The sequence below is a fragment of the Dipodomys ordii genome, unplaced genomic scaffold, assembly GCF_000151885.1.
Source record: "Dipodomys ordii isolate 6190 unplaced genomic scaffold, Dord_2.0 Scaffold70, whole genome shotgun sequence".
NCBI classification, from domain to species: Eukaryota; Metazoa; Chordata; class Mammalia; order Rodentia; family Heteromyidae; genus Dipodomys; species Dipodomys ordii.
In genome coordinates, this window is record NW_012267286.1 from 7613283 (window position 1) to 7622898 (window position 9616).

General features: G+C 41.8%; 1 pseudogene; it reads left to right on the top strand.

The window, feature by feature from the left end:
- Nucleotides 1–6506: 6506 nt before the first annotated feature.
- LOC105991154 lies at nt 6507–7406 on the top strand (annotated as a pseudogene).
- The last annotated feature ends 2210 nt before the right edge of the window (nt 7407–9616 follow it).

Genomic DNA, 9616 nt, shown 5'->3' on the forward strand with positions numbered 1-9616 from the left:
CCCACGGTATAACCCCTGCTTCCATTGTATTTGATGTTGGTATAATTTGTGGAGGGGAAAGGAAAAAACAAATTGTTTAAATAGGGATACAGGTGGACCCATTGTAACAATGGGATGTACAAGTCATTATTTCAAAAAACAACTTTACAACTTTGACCAGGGGGTGGGGGTGGGGGTGGGGAGAAAGGAAGGGTTGGGAAGGGGAAACAAAGCAGGATGCAACAATGCTTAATAAGAAATGTACTCATTACCTTGCCAATGAAACTGTAACCCCTTTGTATGGTATTTTCACAATTAAAAAAAAAGAGATGGTGTACTGAATCTACTGGCTTATATATAAATTAATTAATTTCATGTTTCTTTTTTCTTTTTCTTTTTACAATGTGACTACTAGATAACTTAGAATTACATTTATGGCTTGCATTATAATTCCACTTGTTGATGCTTATCCTCAACATGTGGAGACTGAAACTATTTGCCATTGAATATATTTTTGGTTTGGATTCTTGTAAAGAACAGAAACTGCTCACATTTTTCCATGCCAAAATACTTGATTATTGCAAACAATGGAGCTATCATAAGAGTTAATCATAGCCAGGCCTTGAAAACATAGCTACATGGGAGAAAGCTCAGGGTCCAGAAAACTACATTTCTCTCTGTCTGCCTCTCTCTCTATTTCTCACTCTGCTTCACTGTGTACATGTACCATGCTTTGCTATATGGACAAGCTTGTTGCTGGATCTGTTATTTCTGTTTGTGTGGAGTTTTTTTTTTTGGCAGTGAATAGACCTAACTTTGACTCTTTTAATAACTCAGTTTCCCTTCAACCAGCTAGTTCAGTGTTATACATATGGAAATTCCAAAATTGCAAGGGAAGTATGGGAGTGACGTAGTTTGGTTTAGATGGCTGTGAGACTCAGGAAACACAGTGACCTGCATGTAAAAGCACTTAATTCCCATGCTATCAATGAGGTTTGGACTAGAGGTAGTGGGGGAAGGATAGGAAATAGAAACATTAGACAGTTCTACAATGCTGGCATTGTTTCCTCCTTCAGTTCTCTGCATTGCTTCCATATCATCAAGATTTCTCTTTCTCCTGTATTTAGAGACTTTCCATCAGCAGAGAAGCTTGCTCTAACCTTGACTACATGCTAACAAGCCTGTGTTATCACTGATCTGTCCATGTTGTTCTAACTAACTCAGGTTGGAGACTGTTTGCCAGCACTTATCAAACTCAAGTCTATGAACGCTTATGGATATCTAATGCTGTCTAGCATGGTGGTGGGTTCCAGGAACTGTCTGGGAATACAAGACAGGAGCAAATGAGAGTGCTCACAAGCATGCATTCTGAAGAGCTTGGAGCACCAGTACAAGTACCCTGTTGTTCTCACATTCAGGAGTTCTGTAGACTGTCAGATCTGTGCCTTTTATTTTAGTATGCCTTGAATGGGCTAACAAAGAATGTTGAGAAAAAAATTTAAAGAAGAAAAAGAGCTAATGTTTTCCAAGTGTTTATTATCTACTGAGAACTGCACTGGAAGTTTTACACACAACACTTGTTGCAACCTTTATCTATGTTTGCAATAGACAATGTTTGTATCTCCTCAAATAGACAATGTTTGTATCTTCCTATGTTAAATTGAAGTGTGTGTGTGTGTGTGTGTGTGTGTGTGTGTGTGTGTGTGTGTGTGTGTGTGCACGCACTCATTCTGGACCTTGAAGTCAGGGCCCGAGTGCTGTTCCTGAGCTTTTGTGCTCAAGGCTAGTCTCTACCAAACAAGCCATAGCTCTACTTCTGGCTTTTTAGTTATTAATTGGAAATAAAAATCTTATAGACTTTTCTGCCTGGGCTAGCTTTGAACTATGGTCCTCAGCCTCCTGAGTAGATAGGATTACAGGTATGAGCCACCAATTCCCATCTATATATTGAAATCTTAACCCCCAGGTTGGTTTGAGGGAATTGGGAGGTAATTTGATCATAGAGGTAGAGTCCTCATGGAAGAGAATAAAATGAGCCCTAAAAAGAACTTTGCTTCTGTGACTATTTGTGAACACAGCATGTGTGAACACACCTATGAATAGGAATAGGGTCTACACCAGACACCAAATCTAGAACAATGACAAATAAGATTCTATTGTTTATAAGCCACTCAGCTTATAGTATTCACTATGACATCCTGAACAAGCTAAAACAATGTTTTTGTTATTTTTTAATTTTACTTTTTATCAATTGTGGGGCTTGAACTCAGGTCCTGGGTACTGTCTCTGAGCTTTTCTGCTTAAGGCTGGTGCTCTACTACTTTGAGCCACAGCTCTACTGAGGATTTATTGGTTTTCTGGTGGTAAATTGAAGATGAGTCTCATGGACCTCGGTGCCTGGGCTGGCTTCAAACTGCGATCTAACAATGAGCCTCAGATCTCAGCCTCCTTAGTAGCTAGAATTACAAGTATATGCCACCAGTGCTTGACATGTTTTTGCTACAAAAATTTTTCTGCTTATTTTTTGGTCATTCTTCCTTATAAAACTTAAGTTCCTTATTAATAAGAACTTATCCCTAGTGCTTCCTTCAACTAGCAACAACATATAATATTTAGCCACCAGATACAGTATTTAATAAATCTATATTAAATAATTTAATGAGAACAGTATGATTTTCTTATCAGTGAGAATGCCAGATTAGTGAAGAAAAGGATAAATTAATATAGTTTTTTCTCTTACTCAATCCCAAGTTTATAGAATATACTTAATAAAGATTGGCTTAAGAAAAGAGTATTTGTTTCTTCTGCTCTGGCTTCCAACTTCTTTTATTTCTAGTTAACTTGGAAATAGCAAGTACAACCTAGTAAGGTTATTTATAAGATTGCCTAGAAAACATTTTGACTTTGGGCAAGAGTGTAGTTGTGTTTAAATTTTATGAGGTAGAAAGGCAAGACTAAGCTGTCTAAGATCTATAGAGACCAAAAGTACATTATTTCATTGTTGGTTTTTTTTAAGATTAAGTATCCATTTACAAAATTAGAGCACTTTATTGACCAGAATTATAATCCCCAAGCGACTAGAAATTTTAAAGTGCTTGGATATTTTTCTTTTAGTGATTTAAATGATTTCATTAGGTTTGGCATAGTAAAACAATATGATTTGTGCATATAACTATAAAAACCTCTAAATATTACAATCACATCTTTTGATCAGAATTTTCCTAAAACTCTCCTATTATTTTTATATTTGGAGAATGGCTATAATTTATAGGGGAATCAGATACAAAACAATGTAAAAATGTACTATTTTCCTGAAATATATGAGAATTGCTATTGTTTTTGTCATTTTAACCTACCACAGAGAAATTCTGAAAGATCTCAAGTTTCGAAAGATAATTTTAGGGAAAATGTCTGCTTTTATTTATTTATTTTGCTAAAGAAAGTGTTTAACCCTTTTGTGAAGAGTCTTCATCTTTGAGGGTCTTTCCTTAAAGCCTGACTATGGTATTTGTTAGTTGCATTTTTTTTTCACTTAAAACTAAATCATTCTTGGGGAGGTGGGGAGGGAAGTGAAAGTAGGGGAAAAACAAAGGAGGAGGTAACAATGCTCGATAGGAAATGTACTCATTACCTTACTCATGTAACTTTAAACAGTATCTTTACAATAAAAACATTAAAAAAACTAAATCATTCATGTCTTTTATTTAAAGATTCATATACTTCAACAAATATTCACTGAGTATTCATGGCAAAAAACATGCTTGCAAGTACATTATAGTTCATTATATATATATATATATATATATAGTACATTATTGTTCATTTCTCATTTTAACTTTTTGTTCCCTCCTTTTTTTAATGTATTTGACTTATTTCACTTAGTATAATATCCTCTAGTTCTGTCCATTGTAGTTCTGACTACAAATGTCAGAATTTCATTTTTGTATGGTGGAATAAAAATGGGACCTAGGCACTGGTGGCTCACGCCTGTAATCCTAGCTACTCAGGAGGCTGAGATCTGATGATCGTAGTTCAAAGCCAGCCAGGACAGGAAAGACCATAAGACTCTTATCTCCAATAAACCACCAGAAAACTGGAAGTGGTGCTGTGGCTCAAGTGGTAGAGCGCTCGCCTTGAGCTGAAGAGCTGAGGGACAGCGCCCAGGCAGAGTTCAAGCCCCATGACAGGCCGCCCCCTTCCCCCCAAAAAGTGGGTATGTAGGCTGATCTCCTATCTTAGCCATTTATGAATAGTGGACCAAGTACCTAGTTAATGAACAGACTGAATCTTGTTTGAATTATGTACTCAGAAGTGAGACAGTTGGATATGGTAGAACTTAATTTACACACCAGGAATATGTGAGGGGTCTTTGTCCCACATCCTTACTAACATTTGCTCATTTACTTTGTGTGTGTGTGCTGGTCTTGGGGCTTGAACTCGGGCCTTGGTCAATATCCCTGAGCTTTTTTGCTTACGCTGTGCATTCTATGACTTGAACCACAGCCACTTTTGGCTTTTGGGGATTAGCTGGAGATAAGAGTCTTACCAACTTTCCTGCCAAAGCTGGTTTCCAACTGTGATCCTCAAATATCAGCTAGGATTACTGGCAGGAGCCACCACCACCAGTGCTCAGCGATGTCCCTGGGCTTGTTTTGTTCAAGGTTAGCATGTTATCACTTGAGCTACAGCTCAGAATCTTGCAAAGTTGGCACCCATTTTAAGTGCTAGGAGATAACCCACATTTTTTTTTGGTGCTAGTCTGGGGGCCTGAACTTAGGCAATTTTGTTACTGATGTGTATATAGGGGTGAAATGCTATTACATTTTGGTTTGAATTCACATTTTCCTCTGGCTAATAATATTGGCTTTTCCTCCCATTTATTTCTTGTCCATTCAACTTTTTTTCTTTGAGGAATTCAGACCACTTACATGGTTTAAATTATTTATTTGTTGTTGAGTCTTTTGAGTTTCTTATAGGTTGTCAAATGAATAGTTTGCAAAATTTGTCTCCTATTCTGTAGGTTGTCTCTTGATCTGATTGCTTGGAAACAGTTTTTTTTTTTTAGTTGTTGTTGTTTTTTGGTTGTCATTGTGTTTAGATCATTAAAACAATCATTTGTAGGAATGCCAACTGAACTAAAAGGTCAGAGGTTACATTTTCAGATCATCTCAACAGCCCTTTCCATGGAACATTCTGCAGTGGAGTTAGCAAGGTTTGAGCTCAATGATATATATGCAAATACAGTTTATTTCACAGAAATTCAATTTTATACACAACAGGAAGTTCCCACCTGCCCTGCTGGGTGCAGACCAAGCTATTTGAGAGTGAGCAGAGTTACAGCCTGTTGGGAGTCTGCAACCCCCCAAATCAGTCCATTCTCACCCCTCCAGGTAACAGGCACTTGAGTTTCCCAATGCAGGCCACACCGGGCTGAACCAGTGAGTTTGCACAACAGGCTCCCAGAACCCGGCTGAAACCACAAACTTGCAGAGCACAACCCAGAACTTTTTGTACCCTCTAGCCACCTTCAGCCCTACTTAAGTCCCTCCATCCCTGCCCACATTACTCCTGACTCTCCTCAGGTCACCACGGCATCCCTCAACTTTCCACCCAAGTTGATCTGGTCTGTTGAGATTTCTGCTCTTTATTCTAACACCCTCGTGACTCAGTTTCTTTCTTCGGTGGAGGCTGAGGCATGCGCACACAGGCACGTACGCAACGCGTGCGCGCGCAACCGCGCAGACGATGTCTGTCTGGTCCCCGTCTGCATGAACTGAGTTACGTGGAGGCTGCCCAGTTCTCCAGCTCCTTCCTCTTCCTTCTTCTCGGCAGGTTAGCGTGGGACGGCCATCGAGGAGACATTTGGTAGCAGGGGCTGTGCTGAGTCCAATTCCACCATGGCCTCATTCTCCACAAACGCGTCTGCAGAGCCCACGGGTGTGGCGGTCGCCGTGGAACCCTCTGCAAGCTGCTGCTGGTCGGGAGCGTCCTGCATTAGCTGCTGGGTGTTAGGGATGACAGTGACCCGAAGGCAGCACTTGAGCAAAGCCACAAAGCCAGCGCTGACAGCTGGTCTCAGGGGTGGGACTGCAGCGCCTGGTGGAGGAAGACCCCCTAAACTTCGGCGTGTCAAGGATGCCTGGAGGGCTTCGCGCCTCGAAGGGCGGGGCAAGCGTTCTGGGCGGGGCTAGGCGCCGCGGTGGCTGCTGGGAGTCAGCAATAAATAGCCAGACCCGGAAGTGGCGGGCTCTGTCTCCCTTCGAAGCCGCCGCGTCTGCGGAGCTCCTTCTCGGCCGCGGCTTTCCGCAGTGAGACGCTGACTGGAGGTCGGTGCTGGGCGTGAGTCGGGGCGGGGTGGGGTGAGGCCCTGATGGGGCAGGAGGCGGGTGTGTGTGTGTGTGGGGTGTTTTCAGTGGTGAGACCCCGACTGCGGCCGCTGGAGGCCTGAGGAGGAACAGGAGGCCGTGCAGGCCCAGGCACCAGCCGTGTCGATGGGAGCCCTTGGCGGCTGTCCTCGCTCGGACACTATGGGTCCAAATTGACTGAGAGCTCGGGGCCTGTTATAGAATCGACCTCTTTTGACTCCTGTGGTAGTAAAACGTCCGTTACCTTCTGATTCGTCGTGGTCATCATGTCATCATCATCATTGAAGAAGAATAAAGCAAGGATAGAACACGGAGGGTCATCAGGATCAAAACAAAGTTCTGATCGTAGCAGTGGAGCACTGAGGTTGGAAGCTCTTTCTGGAAGCTTGGGATCTAAGTTCGGTCTCCTTGCTGAGATTGTGAATTATGTGAACACTCGGCATCAGCGAGGAGCTACACACCTTCTGACCTTAGAAGAGCTTTTTGGATGAAACCAGCAGTTAGACAGACATTGGACTGGAGCAGAAACCATGGCTGATGACTGAGGTCTTCGTGAACAATCTCAAAATTGAAGTTATCCACGGGAAATACGTCTTCAAGCCCAAACACAAGTTGAAAAATGAGAAGGCCCTTCTTCTTCTCCTCTTGGATCAGCACGACAGCAAGGGTTGGGAGGAATTCTTTTAGAACACATTGAAGGAGGACTGCCTAATTCCCAGAAAGCTCTCAAGGCGTTAGGGGACCAGATACTAATCGTTAATCACCCTGGCAAGAAAAAAAATTAGTTTTCTTCAGTGATAAGCACTATCAGTTTTCTGTGGATGAAGAATTCCAGAAACTGTGGAGGAGTTGTCACTGTGGGTTCAATGGATGAAGAGAAAATTGAAGAATATCTGAAGTGACAGGGTTTTTCTTCAATGCAGGGCACTGAACCAAAGAAAAGTGCCCCCCATTCAGAAATGGAGAAAATCCACTTCACAGAAAAAGCAGCGTTTTAAGACTCACAATAAACACGTGGCTGGAGTGCTGAAGGATTATTCAGACATTCCCCTCAGCCAATAGGGGACAGCTGGTCATTGAACAAAGAATTACAGACATAAAATCTCTGTTGTTGGCCAGGCACTGGTGGCTTCACCCCTGTAATCCTAGCTACTTGGGAGGCTGAGATCTGAGGATGGTGGTTCCAAGCCAGTCTAGGCAGGAGAGTCCTTGAGACTCTTAGCTCTAATTAACCACCAGAAAACCTGAAGTGGAGCTGGGACTCAAAAATGGTAGAGAACTAGCCTTGAGCAAAAGAGCTCAGGGATAGTGCCTGGGTCTTGAGTTCAGTCCTCTAGACTGGCAAAACAAAAACAATATTCCTTTGTTGACATCTGGGATCTGAAGACAGAGTCTTCCCATATGCTTCTCAGGATTGGAGAGGAGTGGTTGTTTACAGAGTCCATGTGGGTCATCAATCCCAAAGTTTATTTTAACCAAAAGCTAACTGTCAACTTAGAGCAAGTCTAAGTGGGCAAATAGTCTTGAATGCCACACTAGTTTATTCCAAAAGAATATAGTTATAATAAAACCATTGTAGGGAAAAAACAGGGCCTATTTATAGTAGCCACGTTTTGCTGAGTTAGGCTACAAAATCCACACAGTAGCATGTAGCATGAATCTCAAACACATTCTTCAATTGCCCTTTTTCCTATTACTAATGCCTAGTCAAAGGCAGTCATCTGATCGCACATAGCTCCAAAACCTCAGCAGCTTAGAGCAGGATGAGCTCATGTAGATTACATGTTCTTTGTGACACTCTTCATTCAGTTTTCTGTGTTACCTTCATTCCTTCATCCCAGGACCCTCACAGAAAAAACCATCAGTTCCTCTAGAACGTGCTCTACTTGTACAAAGTGTGTGTATGTGTGTGTGTGTGTGAGTGTGTGTGTGAGAGAGAGAGTATTTGTGAGTGAGCTTGCTGGTACTGGGTCTTGAACTCAAGGCCTTTGGTTCTTTAGCTTTTTCTCTCAAAGCTGGAGCTCTACCGCTCAAACCACACCTCTACTTTGGCCTTTTGTTGTAATCAGAGAGAGAGTTTTTTGGATTTGTCTGCTTGTGCTGGCTTCAAATTTCAGTCCTCAGATCTCAGCCTCCAGAGTAGGATTACAGGTATGAGTTAGACTAGCTGACTAGAAAATGGTTCTTTAAAGTCTTTGGAGTGCACATATAACTTACTCTCACTTATCAGTGACAAAGTCTGCTGTCCATGGGCTGTGGAGTCAGTCAGGCCTCTTCCAGGGAGGGCCTATTAGTGTGCCCCCTACCACAGTATTTGTAGCAATGCCTTTTCCTTTACTATCCATTTACCCAATATTAATATAGCTTATAACCGCTTGTACTTATGTTTTTCCTTATGCTTTAAACAGTGTATCACTTAATGTTTTTAAACAAATCCATCTTTTGATACTAAGTGAAATGAGCCCCCAAGATATGGACATAAGAGGTTTTTCTTGTTGTTTTTAATGTACTATGTGATTTTTTTTTTTGGTTTCTTTTGTATGTTCTTCCTCTTGTGGTATATCCCTGTTGTCAGTGTATTTGATTTTGGTACCTTGCATCTTGTATATACATTCATCTAATTTGGGGAGGGGAAAGGGAATAACAAAATTCTGAAACAAGGACACCGGATGACCCATTGCAACGATGATATAAGACACTCTGTTGGAAATGAACTTTACAACTGGGGCGGGAAGAAGTGAGGGAAGTGGGGGGGGGGAGGGAATGGATAGTAGGAGAAAAAGGAGGGGTAACAATGCTTGACAAGAAATGTGTTTATTACCTTACTGATGTAACTGTAACCTCTCTGAACAGCATCTTTACAAGAAAATACAAATTAAAAAAAATCTGTCTTTGAACTGGGTTTGTTCAATATGCTATAACATTTGAGCCACAGCTCCACTTCTGGCTTTTTGCTGGTTACTTGGAGATGAAAGTCTCCCAGGCTTTCCCCTCCAACTGGGATTGCGATATTGAGATCTCAGCCTCCTGAGTAGATGGGATTACAGGGTGTGAGCCAGGGGTACTTGGAAGTAGTTTCCTTTAGTTTTGTTTCCCTTGGTGGCATAGGCCATGTTGTGAAGTTTCTAAGCCTTGGAGTTGGCCTGCCCAGGGGCCTCCATTTGAGTTTGATGGTGGACAGAGTGCTATCCTCCTGTGTCTTTTGCTTCTCATACCTCTAGTGTGTGTGTGTGTGTGTGTGTGTGTGTGTGTGTGTGTGTGTGTGTGTGTGT